The sequence below is a fragment of the Myotis daubentonii genome, chromosome 16 (assembly GCF_963259705.1).
Source record: "Myotis daubentonii chromosome 16, mMyoDau2.1, whole genome shotgun sequence".
Taxonomy (NCBI): domain Eukaryota; kingdom Metazoa; phylum Chordata; class Mammalia; order Chiroptera; family Vespertilionidae; genus Myotis; species Myotis daubentonii.
Window position 1 is genome coordinate 25,809,865 of NC_081855.1, and position 15,364 is coordinate 25,825,228.

Genomic DNA, 15,364 nt, shown 5'->3' on the forward strand with positions numbered 1-15,364 from the left:
TCAATCACACTGTACGCACGCCCGCACGTGGTATTTTGTGGAAGAGCCACACTCAAGGGGCCAAAGAGCCGCATGTGTCTCGAGAGCCGCAGTTTGCCGACCACTGGAATAGATGAAACTAACTGCCTAGAAGAAAAATTAAAATTTCTGGATAATAAAATAGTAGAAGTCTTAATTCATCTGGCCAAACAGATCATAAGATAAAAGTGAAAGTGGATGAAGGAGGAAAACATATAATTAACTTAATAAACAATTAATGCTTGTTCCCCTCAGATCCTGCCAGGACAGGAGACCACAAATTCCTTCATTATAACTGTTATCTTGTTACTTGTTGACTGTTAACCATCCTGTACCCACCTATGTAAAAGAAGTGTCTATCATTTTACTTTTTATCCAATCCCAGAGTTTTGCCCGCTTTGCTCCCTCCCACCTCCCTAATCCATCACCAGTGGATTTCATGTAACCCACTTACATCTCCTCCTTTGATTGTAATGTATAAAGCAAGGTGCAAACTGCCATTCTCTGGAGCATTATCCCAATCCATTGAGATTCTGCTTCCCGGCAATTGTCGACAGTTTGGCTCAGATACAGTGGGGCCTTGACTTTTGAGTTTATTTCGTTCTGAGACCGAGCTCGTTAAGGAGCTCGTTAACTCAAATTACTCTGTCAACTCAATGCAAAAAATCGGCCGAGAGACAGCTGGTATCTCAAAAAACTCGTTAGTCAGGACACTCGTAAGTCAAGGCCCCACTGTACTCACAAAAATGCTTTACAGCTTGGAATGTTGTTGTTTTTTGTTTGTTTGTTTGTTTTACGTTAACATGGTTAACAGCGCATGGTTAATATTTCTGCCCCTCACAGTGTGGCTTGTAGAATGTTATTATAATGCAAATTTTTATTTTCCCATAATTTCTTTGTAATTTTTTCTGGAGGTTTTTATTCTTCCCCTATCCCTGAATAAAAACTGGCACAGGCCTCAAAAATTTCTGGCCAAGTTTAGGTTAAAAGCCCAATGCTATGGTTGCTTTTAAGTCACTAAACAGTCTCAATTTATTAATTGAAATGTCCAGTCCCAGGTAAAAATAAAATTTCAGAACCTGAATTAAGGTTGAGGCTTCTCCAGGCTTCTAGTGGAATCTGCTACAGATGGGAAACCCAGTCAGAGAAGGAGGCATAGGTGGGATGTTTGCTGGCTTGGGGTGGGGTTGGGGTGCGGGGCATTCTAGGCAGCAGGCAGTCTCAGCAAAGGTAGGAAGCAGCACCGTTTGCTCAGGATTGCCCATGCTGTTCAGTGTGGTTGAGATACCATAGACCAAAGGGATCGTGCTGGAATCATCTCTTTATGTAATTGCCCCACCCCCACCCCCCACACACACCAGAGAGTGAACCCCCTGAGGATAGGGACCATGCACTGAATCCTCCAGGCCAGCTGTGTGCCTGCTTCCAAGGAGGCCAGCTCTAAGCTTCTGCTGAATGAGTAATAATTCCAAGCTGGTTGGCTGGGTAGATAGAGCGTTGGCCCAAGATAGAGCGTTGGTCGTGGGTTGGTTCGGGTCAAGGGCACATACCTTGGTTGCAGGCCCTAGTGGGGGCACATTCGGGAGGCAACCAATCGATGTGTCTCTCTCACATCGATGTTTCTCTGTCTCTCCCTCTCCCACTCTCTCTAAAAATCAATGGAAAAATATCTGTGGGTGAGGATTAACAAAACCAAAAAGAAGAAGAAAGAGTGATACTAGCAGGCAAACTGATGTCTCTCTTTTGTTGGAGTTTTTATTGCTTTCTAATAATGGGGAAGGCCGGGAGGTGGTGATTATTTCTTGGCTAAGTACTGGTTGTGTGTGTGTGTGTGGGGGGGGGGGGTCCTCTTCTTATCACTACACTCAGGAGCTGATTTGGAGGTGAGAACTCTTGCTGTCACTGCATGATGAGCAGCACAGGTGCCTCCCACACACTTCCTCCAGGATTCCCCCCAAAAGCAACGGTTACCAAGAGCTGCAACCCAAACTTCTTTCCACTTCCCGAAATGAGCCTGTCCCTCTGTTCATCTTGCTCCTCTAGGGGGTGGGGCTTAACACGAGCATCGAGGGCAGTGATGGCGAACCTATGACACGCGTGTCAGAGGTGACACGCGAACTCACTTTTTTGGTTGATTTTTCTTTGTTAAATGGCATTTAAATATATAAAATAAATATCAAAAATAGAAGTCTTTGTTTTACTATGGTTGCAAATATCAAAAAATTTCTATATGTGACACGGCACCAGAGTTAAGTTAGGGTTTTTCAAAATGCTGACACACCGAGCTCAAAAGGTTCGCCATCACTGCTCTAGGGCAAGCAAAACCAACAACCTTTGTTCAAGGACATTTTTTCTAAAAACAGGGAGGCAGTGGCAGCAGCGGGCAGCGGTGTGGGCTCCGGGAGACAGGAGATGGATTTCCTGGCCTGGGATGCAGGTAGCCGTGGCCACCGGGCGTGCTTTCCTGCAGCCCCTGGCCCGGACGGCAGGAGCAGCTTCCTGCCCCTGAGGGCTAGTGGCAGCTTCCCTGACCTTTTCTTCTCCAGCCTCCTGATGGATTTCCAACACTTACGTTCCTGTGCAAGTCCCTTCTTGAAATGCCTGGAACAATGTCTGTTCTTTGGCTGATACAGAGCCCGGGTGTATTGTCCTCTCGGGAAAACCTTTCACAAGATTTATTTTTTATAAAACACCATCCTTGAAAACATAGGAAGTGGACTTGGGATGGAGACCCTCTGGTTGGCGTCCGGGGTATCCCTCTTTGGCGCTGCTAGGCAGAGCTCTCTTATCTGCCAGCACTGACTGGGCTGCCTGGCCTGGGGGAGGGGAACTGTCCAAAGGGCCTTCCCATTGAGGCGGTCCCATTCCATTCACATTCTCCTTTTCTCTGGCTGCGGACTGCCCATCCCTTGTGTGAAGAACACAGCAAGAGTTGCTTTCTCCAGTGTATAGTGAGGGAAACTGAGGCACGGAGAGGCTCGAGATGGGGCAGTATGTGGCCAATCTAGGAAGAGCATCCCTGCGCCCTGTTTCCAAGTTCATCACCTTATCACCAGGAAACCAGCCAGATTCTAGGGGAGGTGGGTGAGTGGCGAGGAAGAGTCATTCTGCACCTATTATGTTCAGTGTCAAGCACTTTCCCTGCGATAGTTCATCTGCCCTGGTTTATGATTCCCATTGATGAGAAGAATGAGGCTCAGAGAGGTCAAATGAGTTGCCCCGAGTCACACAGTGGCAGGTGATATTCCAACCCAGTCTAGCTCCAAAGCCCCGGTTCTTCCTCCCTCACCACTGCCAGCTCTCAGGGCTCTCACTGCAAAAGTGCCTGCGGCTGTGTTAGCTCTACATGTAATTGTTTAGATTGAGGTCTGGCCTCAGGTCTTCCAATTTAAGATGAATGCCATTTGCTTCTAAGACTTTAACCTGCTTTATTGAATATATGATCCTGAGTTTTTCAAGATCCAGTTGCTATTATAATGAATTTATTCTGACATGACCCATGCTGACAAGAATCTGGCAAATTGTGGGCCAAACCATGTCCCCTACGGCTTAACAATGACCCGGCTCGGCCCTTCTGATCCACCTCCTCCCTGGCTCCTGCCTCCTATGCCAGGGCTCCCTCCCGCTCCCACTCTCTCCAGCTGCATCATGTTCCTGCCCAAGTTGGCCCAGTGCTTAGGGCTCTAGTCCCAGCCTTTGTTCATGCTCTTCCCCTGCCCGTGTGCCCTCCCCTCTGTCCATCTGCCAAACTCCTCACCCCTCTTTCAAGTCTCTTTCAAGGCTCCTTTGCAAAGCCTCTCTTGGCCTCCATCCGCAGGTAACGCTGATCTCTTCCTAAGAATTCTACCATCCCCAGGACACGTCTTGGGCTTATTCAATATCCACCCTTTCTGCACATGTTTAGTGGGTGTTCGATATGGAGCTAGGTGCTTGGAATATATCCCGGATTCCGGCAGCGGCCATGGGAGGAGGCGTCGTTTCCATTTACCGATGAGGGCCCTGGGGATCAGAGACGTGAAGGATTGGCCCAGACTCTCACAGACAGTTAATGGTAGAGCCAGGATTGATGCTGGATCTGTGCGATCCCAACACTGAGTCAAGTTTTGCTGAATTGAAGTGAGGTGGTGGCTGCTACAGGTGGTGGTGGCTGTGCATTCTCCACTGTCCTCGTATAGTGGGGCCTGGAGTAGCAGTCCGGTTGGGAGGGGAGCAGCTAAGAGATGGTGTGAAGCTGCATTGGCGCAGTGGTCATATTGCTTTTTATGGGCCGCATGCTTATGTAAGGTGGCTTTGGAGTAGCTCGATGGAGATGAGGGGGCACGGAAACCCCTCTCAGACCACTGTGGATGGAGTCAGGAAAAGATGGGGGTGGAGGGCTGAACCAGGGAAGCCCAAGGCAGAATTGCAGTTGTAGGATGTCCTGTGTCCTTATCAGGATGACCAGTCACCCAACTTCGTCATTTCCACTGAGTCAGACCCCAGAGGGTGTTTTATGAAGAGCGGAGGAGGCTGTCCATTCCCTAGAGGAATCTCCGACCCAAAAGGATGTGAGAGAAGACCTTCTGTGGGTATTACTAATGAACAACCGTTAAAAAGGCTCTCATTAAACAGCATTCCCGGGCTCTTGGGAAGGGAGACTCAATTATTATTTTCGTTTTTTCTAAAAACAGGGAAAAAATTAATGGGGAACAGAAGAAACAATTCCTGTTATCAACAACAAAATCATGACAGTTGAATGTAAAATTTTCAACTTTTTCAAAGCGCTATCATTTATCATCATCTCATTCAGTTTCACTTCCATTGAGTGAGACGTCAGGAGAGCCTCTCACCACTAATCTACAGGGGAAGAGGGTCTCAGTGATGAAAACCAGCAGGAATGATCAGAAACGGATGGACTTGTGGGCAAGCCCTCTAGCGCTCAGTGTTGAAATTAGAAGTCACGGAAGGAGCTGCTCATTATCCAGTTGAGGGCAAAGGGGTTGAGTGGGTCCTTGTTGATGGGAAGTGAATTGCACATTGGATCCAGGTAGACAGAAACCAGTGAGCTGTCGTTCCCTTTACTTTCCTTGTTGGTCATTTCAGATTTATTTGGGTTGGCAAAGGCATTCTCAACAGTCCTCAAATTACATCAGCGATAGATCTTTGTGCACAGGACAAAGTTCAGCACCCACTGAGCTGACCAGTCAGAGGGGCGGGGAAGGTAGGAAGTCATCCTTTCCCCATAGGGTTGTTTAGAAATGATCCTGTTATAGTACAAACAGAGGCTGCAAGTTGAGGATCCCCACGCCTCACCTTGTTCTCATTCTTTTCCGTTGCTCCTTTAATTTACTTGTCCCCTCCCCGCCCCGCTTGCCGGGTCCAAGCCCTAGGCCTGCCAGAGGGGACTCCAGGACAGCGCTCAGCTGCTCGCCTTCATTAGCACCTGGAGCCCATCGCCTCCCCCACCCAGAGAAACAGGGAACTCCTCCTGGAGCTGAGCCTGATGGTCTCCCTTTCATCCTCCTAATCAAGCCAGGGTGATGACATTGAGTGGCCTGAGACACGTACCTGCACTATCAGCTGTCCTTCCCACTGGAATTTAATCAGAGCTCACTGACCAAACTCTTCAGTTATTGCAATTGGGCCACTCAAGACACTCAGGCCTTACCCACTTTGTGCTGCTTTTCCCGATAGGGCAAGTCCCTTTGGATGCTTATTTTTACACAGGGAAGCCCTGGATATCAGACTTTTTAATAAGAGTGTGGAGGAATGTGGAGAAGTGATTGCATCTTAGGGGCCAGTTGCCATTTCAGAGACCAGCAGTGCAGCCTTTCAGCAAGAAGCATAATTCAAAAAGCTCGGGAAAGTCCCCAAACTGTGGGACTAGGAGACAAGCCTGGTTTTGGGGTGAAAGAGGGAGACCCTTTCCTGGAAATGATGCCAGTTGAATAAATATTTTCACCCCACCCATCTTTCCAAAGGCTCCTGTGTTGGTGGATCCCCATGGGGACTGTGCCAGGAATTAGGGAGTAGGGCAGGACCAGGACTCCCTAAATCTTTTTCCTCTAAAGGAGGGGCGTACTGGCTGGAAGCCATTTGTTTAATAAATTAATTTTCTAATTTATTAGTTCATTGCACCAATGAATACTTGTTATGTAAATTTAGTTATGGGACAGATAAGATGTTTGTGTGGTTCAAAATTCAAAAAGTACTCTGTCAAAATCTCTCTCCAATCCACTCCATCTCCAGAGGTAAAGCCACACGACCTGTTTCTTAGTTCTCCTTCCAGAGATGTGCAATGCATAGAAAAGCTGTACAGATGATCGTCCTAGGCCTGGTTTGTTGCTTTTCTAACCCACACAAACAATAGTCATTTATAAAGTCTGCTGTGAACCTTGATTTTTTAAAAAAAAACTTAATAAAATATCTTGGAATTCTTTTAAAAAATGCATAAAAGGCTTCATTATTCTTTTTTTTTTTTTTATGGTTCATTTTAGTCCAGTACATGGAGGCATCACGACTTTTTCAGTAATCTCCCACTGAGAGACATCTGGTTTGTTTCCATTCTTCTGCTACAATCAACAGCACTGCAGTACAAATGTCACTTCATACCTGGCCAAGTCTGCCTGTAGAATAAGATCCTAGAAGAGAATTGCTGGGTGGGAGGCATAGAGAAGTCGAATCAATTTACACTCCCACCAGCAACACGCAAGAGTGTTTTCAACACGTGAGCATCTTCTACTCCGTGTTTCTTATGCTCCCTGTACATTGGGTGGCTGCAAAGGTGGAGTCAGCCTTCAGTGGCTTCCCTTCCCGCTTAAAGTGGAGAGCAGCCCCCTACTGGCCTCGCATGGCCAGCCTGAGGGCTCCTTGCTCACCTCCCAGCCTCACTGCCTGCCTCTTTCCATGCCTGACTCACTACCCCCAGGTGCACCCATCTCTTCTTTAGTTCCCCAAACAGGCCAAGCTCCCTCCCCTCACAGGGTCTTTGTACATGGAGTGCCAGATGCCTAGAAGGCCCTTTCTCCACTTTCAATCCTTAGCTCTCAGCTCAGTTACCCTTCCTCTAGGGAACCCTGCACCCACCCCCATGACTAGTTCCCTGTGACTAGGTTATAAGCTCCCCAGCACCATGTACTTCTTCAAGGCCCAGAAGCTATTATCCCCTCCATTTCTGTAATTATTTAGTTAATGTTGTTCTTTTCTGTGGGTCTTTGAGCTCCATAAAGGGAGGGACCACATCTGTTTCTCTCTCCATTGTCTCTCCAGGGCCTAGCATCGTGCCTGGTACCTAGTAGGCACTCAGTAAAGATTTCTTGTTAGATTTTACTCAGTAAGATCAATGAATCTTTATTAGGTATCAACGATGTGCAGGATTTATTCTAGGCATCAGGGATACATTACGAATAGAACAAATTCCTGCTCTCATGGTGCTTAACAGACCATGCTAGTGGTTGGGGGAAGGAGTATAGAGTCAATAGACATATAAACTAATGTCTGACTCATATAAACTATGTCAGACTGTGATGCATGTTATGAAAAGAAATAAAGCAGAGTAAAGCAGTAGCACGAGATAGAGCTGGGAGAGCCATTCCCAACAGAGTCTTCATGGAAGGGCTCTTAAAAAAGGGGACCTTTGAGCAGAGACCTGAGTGGAACAAAGGAGTCAGCTGTGTGGGTGTTTGGAAGAAGAGCATTGCAGACTGAGGGAATGGCAAGTATGAAGACCCGGAGGCAGGTCCATAATAGTCGTGCTGGAGGAATGTAGGTAGATATCGGAAAGACTAGAATTTTAAAATATTTATATATATATTTCTTTATTGATTTCAGAGAGGAAGAGAGAGAGAGAGAAACATCAATGATGAGAGAAACATTGACCGGCTGCCTCCTGCACGCCTCCTACTGGGGATCGAGCCCACAACCCAGGCACATGCCCTTGGCCAGAATCGAACCTGGGACCCTTCAGTCCCCACGGCGACACTCTATCTACTGAGCCAAACCGGCTAGGGTGAAAGACTAGAATTTATGTAACATTCAAACGCTTATATTCAATCTTAAGGTCTTATTAATGATGTTACAACGATCCTGAGATAATTTAAGATTAAAAAATAAACAGAATTTGACAGTGAAAATGCTTTATCCTGAGACCATAGTCTCAAAAATAAAGGAACTCTATAGAGATGTGATGCAGGAAATCTTCAGGTGCCTGGTGTCAACAGGAAAGACAAAACAAAACAAACTTGGGAAAATTATGACATTGAAGATCAGTGCAAAAACCAGGGGAGAAAACTAAGAAGTCAAGTGGTAGAGAGCATCTGTGACAGGAAAGAGGGTGGTCAGTGTGAAGAAGATTTTAATTTTATTCTAAATCTCAACCTGAACAAGAAAATTCTCCTGGAGAAAGGCATGGGGAGGCAGTGTGCATGGGAAAGTCTTCATGCATCATTCACCCCATAATATGCACATCAGAGGTCAAACTGAATGTCACGGAGAGAAGCCATATAAATGTAATCCATATGGTACAGCCTTCAGTTATTTGCAATGTTTTATAAAACATCGACTAAATCACAATGGAGAGAAGACCGATTCATGTAAGGAATATGGCAAACCTTTGGTTCTTCACTTTACTTCACATACGTGAAAGAGCTACACTGAGGGAGAAACTCTATCAATGAAAACAATGTGGAAAAGCCCAGAGATATCATCCAACCTTTCAAACATGTGAAAGGACTCACCAGAAGAGAAAGCCTGTGAAGGTAAGAAACGTGGGAAAGCCTTCCGTTGTCTCAGAAACCTTCAGATCATGAACATAAATCCCACTGGGAAGAAGCCCTGTGGACGTGAAAAGAACACAGTGAAGCATTAAGTACCCCAGTGATCTTCAGAGCATGGAAGAAGCCTCACTGGAGAGAGAGAGGCCCTTTGAATGTAAACAATGTGCTAAAGCGATCCCACCCAGTTCCTTACAAACACAAGAAAGAATTAACTGGAGAGAAACCCTCTGATTATGAGGACTGTGGCAAAGCTTTCCTTTATCCCATAACTTTTTGAAGACATGTGACAATTCTATTTTCCAGGCTAACAAATAGTTGGAATAGATTTTTAAAAAAAATATATTTTATTGATTTTTTACATAGAGGAAGGGAGAGAGATAGAGAGTTAGAAACATCAATGAGAGAGAAACATCGATCAGCTGCCTCCTGCACACCTCCCACTGGGGATGTGCTCGCAACCCAGGTACATGCCCTTGACCGGAATCGAACCTGGGACCCTTGAGTCCGCAGGCCAACGCTCTATCCACTGAGCCAAACCGATTTTGGCTGGAATAGATTTTTATGTAAGTTTTTTTTTTTTGGGGGGGGAGGTGAAGAATAATTTTTAATGTTTTTTAAAAATTTTGTTTCTATAAATACACCAGAGAATTATGCAACGATGCCAGCATCAGATGCAATCCTGGGCTATAACTCTGTACACTCCTTCGCAACTGGTCCTGTGATGGCTGCTGAACCTTTGAAACAAAGCATAGAAACAATAGCAATCGCGTAATTCATTGTCTCCTCTGTTGCCTTGACTGATAGGTTAAGGGAAGGGAAATAACATTTATTGAATAGCTACAATTATGCAAGCCATCTCATTTTATTCAACACTCAGAACACTCTCAAAGTTATTATTATGACCTCATTTTATGGATGAGGAAATGAAAACTCAAAAAAGTTAAATGATCTGGCGGGCGTGGCCCAGTGTTTGAGTGTCGACCTATGAATCAGGCAGTCATGGTTCCATTCCTAGTCAGGGCACATGCCCAGGTTGCAGGCTGGTTCCCCAGTCAGGGGGGCCCCCACCATTGCTCCATGATCACCCCTGCAGAGGAGGCCCAGGCCACCCTCTGTGGGGCAATTGGTCAGGGGAGGGGGGACACTGAGGGAGGGGGACACCTCTGCAATTGATCACCCCAAAGAGGGAAGCCCAGGCTACCCAGCAGACGGTGCTGTGGTAGGTGAGCAGGGCCTCCCTCTGTGGGGCAATTGATAGTGGTGCTCCCAGACTGCAAGAGGGCACAGGCCAGGCTGAGGGACACCCCCCGCCCCTGCCCCTGAGTGCACGAATTTCATGCACCGGGCCTCTAGTTATTTTATAAATTAGGAAATGAAAACTTCGGCTAAGCATAGAGCCCAAGGTCATGTTGGTAGATAGTGGTGAGGCAGGATTTGAACCCACCTTGTCTGCCTCCAGAGCTTGTGTGCCTAACCTCTTGGCTGCAGTGCACACAAGCCTCAGTTTAAGTCTTCGCCTCCAGGAGATCTTTCTGACTGACCCTCAGTGCGGGCTGAGCTGGATGCTGCACTCCCACAGCACCAGGCATGACCACCTTGGTCATATCCCTTTCCTGCTATTTTAGGAGTCAGTTTGTATGTCTGCCTCTTCCTTTAGACTGTGAGTTCTGCTGGGACTTGTTCATGTTTATTTTCCCAGCCCTGCACATAGTAGGTGCCCAGGGAAGATGCTTGTGGGAGATTGAGGTTCAGACTCCATGGATTGATAGTGGCTGCCCGGTGCTCTGCAAGAGCCCCAGGACCATCAGCCACGTCTGCCTTGCGCAGGGGAGCGGGGTCACACGCATACTGTCTGCCTTCATCCAAGCACAGAGTAGACAGTAGCTTTTTGTTGACTGGAGGACACAATTACTTGGTTTAGGAATTGACTTGAATCCTTTAGGCCACACCAGAAGTTTTTTGTTTTGTTTTGTTGTTGTTGTTGTTTTTAATGCCTCAAGAAGAAGCATTTTAGCAAAGCCCTTTCTGGTTTAACCGAACAGAAACCCATTCTATATTGGTTGATACACTTTTGTGCCCTTGTTAGAATTATATTGAAAGAAGATGCTTTTGCCTGTAGTAACTGATGAAGCTGGAGCAGCTACGGGTTCGGTATAGCAATGCTGCCTGCAATATGGGTACATAAGAACTTGGGTTAAGCCAAGGGCAGTCCCTGGATATTAGTACTTTTGTTACCTTCTCAGACATACATGGAACTTCTTCTTATTTGGCTTTTTATATTAGAAGTAGGGCCACCTACACTTGGGAATGAGGTGGATGGATAAGATTCCAGCTAACTGAATGCTCTAATAGAATGAATTGCTGCTCATTGATTTTGTAAATAACCGGGCCCTAAGGGAACTTTGTGAATGTGTCCCATGTTTACTCATCCTTGAAACCAGAACCCGTCACACCTCATTGCAACCAACCTGAGCTCAGTCTGAGTGTTGTTCTGCTGCTTTGTTAGTGACCATTGCTTTAATAAGTGGAACTCTTTTAATTCCCAGAGCTTAGGAATCTTTTTTTTTTTCTGTCAAGAAAACTCAAAAAAAGTCTGGAGGCTTTGCTAGAAATAAATGATAGATATTTACTCAAGGGTCTTAGAGTCTGCAAACTGGAAACACAGATAGATAAAAACCCAGAAGTGTTCCAAAGAAGAAAGAAAAGTTGAGTTCTTATAGAAAAAAAGTACATTTAAAAATACATATATTTTTATTGATTTTTCGAGAGAGAAGACAGGAGGGGGGGGGAGAGAAAAAGACATTAATGTGAGCATGAAACATCAATCAGCTGCCTTCTGCACGTCCCCTTGAGATGATGGCCAATCAACTGAGTCACACTGGCCATGGCAAAAAAGTACATTCTTGAGAATTATCATTCCTCCATTCTTAGCTCTAGGATTGATCCAGGATGGTTATCAGTCAGATGACTGGTGATCAAGATAATGGTTGCTAGGTGGTCCGGAAGATGGTCTAGTCACATCTTGCTGGTTTGGATAAGGATGTCAGGTGGATGTCTACGTGAGTCCTTCAGGGGTAGTTAGAGGGGTACCTGGAGGTCCAGGTGTATATCTAGGCATCAACCGCAAGGTTGATGCATGTCCACACATTGACGGAGGACTGTAAAGTTCAAAAAAGTTTAAGCTCCCAGGCTAGCTGGAACAAGAATGGAGTCTTTCCTCATAGTTCCACCTTTGTAATGTTAATTTTAGCAGCTTGGTTACAGTGTGAGTCCATTCTATATGTTCCCTATCTTCACTCTGTCCTCAGTTCTGTAGAGATGTGTGCAGGGCTGCTACTTGTTGCTGCAAGGCTTGCTGGGAGAGAAGACTGTGGGTGGATCTGTGTAGCCACAGGAAGTGCTTTGTGTAGAGCAGAAAAAAACGGTTTTGAGTCACTGCACCAGCCTGCCCCCCTGGGCTGTGATGCAAACAAGAGTGTCAGAAGTGACTGTCCCTTCACAACACAATCAATTCAAATCAGCTCCAAGAAAACAGATTCAAATCAGTAAGCCAGATTCCACCCAGAGCCAATTCCTTTGGAGAAAAAGCTGTAACATGCATCTCACTGAAGTGCTTAGTTCTATTTTAAGTAGCCCAGGAGCTTACCCCCAAAGTCCAGTTTAATTAATTAATTAATTAATTAATTAATTATATTCTGCATATGTATATATATATATAAAAATAATGGGTCATGATGGGTCTTATAATTTTAAATACAGTGAAAATGAAGATTTAAAAAAATGATACTGGAAGCTGGTTATGGCAAAGTAGGAAATATTCGATCAGGAATATGGATTTCAAAGTTTCAGTGTGAATTTTAAAACCGAGCTTCCTAGTGTCCAAGGCAGAAATAGAAATGGTGGTCCATGTGAGTTTCATCACCATCATGTGAAGAAGAAAGACAAGGAGGAGGAGAAGGAGGTGGAGGAGGGAAGCAGCAGTGGCTACGTTTGTTTGTAGGAGCAAACATTCATCTGGCATGACATTATCGGAAAGTTAGATTCTGTCGATCTTCCTGTAAGAGGCGTGAGTTAACTTGCTCAGAGGTGTCTTCAACTGTTGTTTGGCAGCAGCGAAAACGGTTAGGTCTTACCACGAAATCATGGACGTGCGAATCAATGGTGGCTCTTCCTCCGAGGAGAGCCGTCTACTCAGTTCAGCTCCTGCACCAGGGCCAGATCCTATGTCGCTTTTATTTTTAACTTTGGTTCAAGGGTGCGAGGTGGTTGCTCATAATGAGTTGACTTCCAGAAAGATGTATTTTAGAGACACAATCGATACAGGGAGTAATGCAAACAAGCCAGTTGGAACAAACCACCAGAAATCCCCATGCCCGCTCTTTCCATGGGTTGCTCAATACTGTAGTTGCCCCATGTGGTGCTGTCAGTAGGGAAAATGAAATAGCCAGGAGAGTCTTGGCCAAAGCTGCACTGACTCCGCAGACGGAGCAGCAGCTTCAGCTGTTGGAAACACCGGGTGTGCACATTTTGGCATTTCCACGTTGAGTGTGGACTTCCTGAGGGGAGGAAGCCAGGCCTGGCCTCTGTACTAAGAGTGGTCCCTCCCCAAGAGCAACCGTCCTGGCTCTGGGCTTCCACCCAGCAGACAGACTGGCCCAGGTCCAATATTTGACTTTGTATACAAAGGTTGCTTTTCTGATACACCTTACAGAAAATTCAATCCACACCCCCCCCTTTTTTTTGCCTTCTCTCATCTGGTTCTTTAACAACCAGCTGCAAAGATCTGTATTGCAAGTTCAAGTGTTTAGCACCAGAGTGACCCCTATCACTCCTGTAGGCCATTCCCAGGGAGACTCCCCACTTCTCTGCATTGATAACCAACACATTTCAGGAGGGAGTAGATACAGAATTAAGTGCCGGCATTCCAGGGGGTTGAGGGAATGGGTGAAAAAGGCGAAGGGGACTAAGAAGTGCTAACTGCCAGTTGTAGAATAAGTCACAGGGATGAAGTGTACATACAGCACAGGGCATACAGCCAATACTATGGATGGTGTCAGATGGTGACTGGAATTATCATGGTGACCACTTCATAAGGTATGTAAATGTGTACCCACTATGTTGTATACCCGAAACTAATAAAATATTATAAATCAACTTTAATTAAAAATAAGTTTAAAAAAGCAGACATTCCATCTCCTGATTCCAGCCCTCTTAATGAGATAGTTTCTACTCGGGGACAGGTCAGGGATGGGTTCTTCATAGCCATGTGCCCTTGGGATGACACAGGTTCCTCCCTGGGTGCCAAGAGAAGGGCAGGAATGATGAGTCACGGTCTTCTCTCTAGGACTCTGTTTTATGACCAATAGAGGGCATGAGTTGGCATTGGGAAGCAGGGGACGGGGCTGTCCCCTTACTGGAGGGACATGAGGCCAATGTCCTGCCAAAGGACAGGAAGAGAGCTCCCCAAACCCCCCATTTTATTAAACTGGTGAATTCTGAGACACCGGTTTGCTTCTGAGCATGGCAGTCGTGGGGTTTTCCCTGTCTGGGTGAGAAAAGTGATTCAGCTCTTTGGCTAATTTCCTTTCTCGGTTCTTGGCTCTAAGTCTTGACTTTGCCCTAGAAAAAACACTTCTCAGAAGTGGGTATCCCTTGGCTGTGTCACTGCACAGGGGAACCAGACATCCATGCAGAAATTCTCTAGGTTCCCTCGGGGGTCCAGGAAGTAACACTAGTAAAAATACTACTAATAACAACCATCCCTTATGTAGCACTTAACTATGTACCAACCCCTGTTCTAAGCACTTCCCATCCATTTATTCACTGGGTGTTCATAAGAGCCATGTGAGGTGGGTGGAGTTGTTATCCTCATTTATAAATAACTTTGGGAACAGAGAGGCTTAGTAACTTGCCCAAGGTCACACAGTGGTGGGAAGATGTCTGCTGAACACAGGATACTAAGAAAGTGTCATGGGAGAGGGTGGTTTGAGGTAGTGGACTGGGGGGTCGGGAGCCAGCCTGATGGGCCCTGATGCTCTTGCCTCCAGGAGCCTTTTGAGACTATGTTGAAAGCATCACCTTCTCCCCAGAACAATATACACATGCATCACGACAGACAGAATTCCAACAGAGCTGCTTTACGTGAGGAACTGCAGCTCACTGAGTATTTAGCAGTTTGGTGTCATTTCTCTGACACCTGCTCCCAGTGGTGCTCTCAACCCTTTTTCTGCTTCTGCTGATGAACATCTCGAAGGACTTCTCAGTCTGTCCTCATAACATTAGTCGTCTGTATGTATGAAAACATTCTTTTGTACACTTTAAATATATAAAGTTTTGTTTGTCAATTATACCTCAACAAAGCCAGGAGAAAAAAATCCAACAGCCTCGTTTGTTATTAAATCTTAATATTAACAACGTCACATCCATTTAAGAACTTCAGTCTTGTATTCAGCTCCAGCTCTCCCTCCTCCACAAGGTTCCTATCTTCCTGGGGTGTATGTATTGGGGGAGGTGTGAGGTGTGTCCGCTCTCACCAATCCCTCTGCCCCCCAGGACCCAGCAGTCCCACTCTGGGTATTTGTTCCAGATAAATG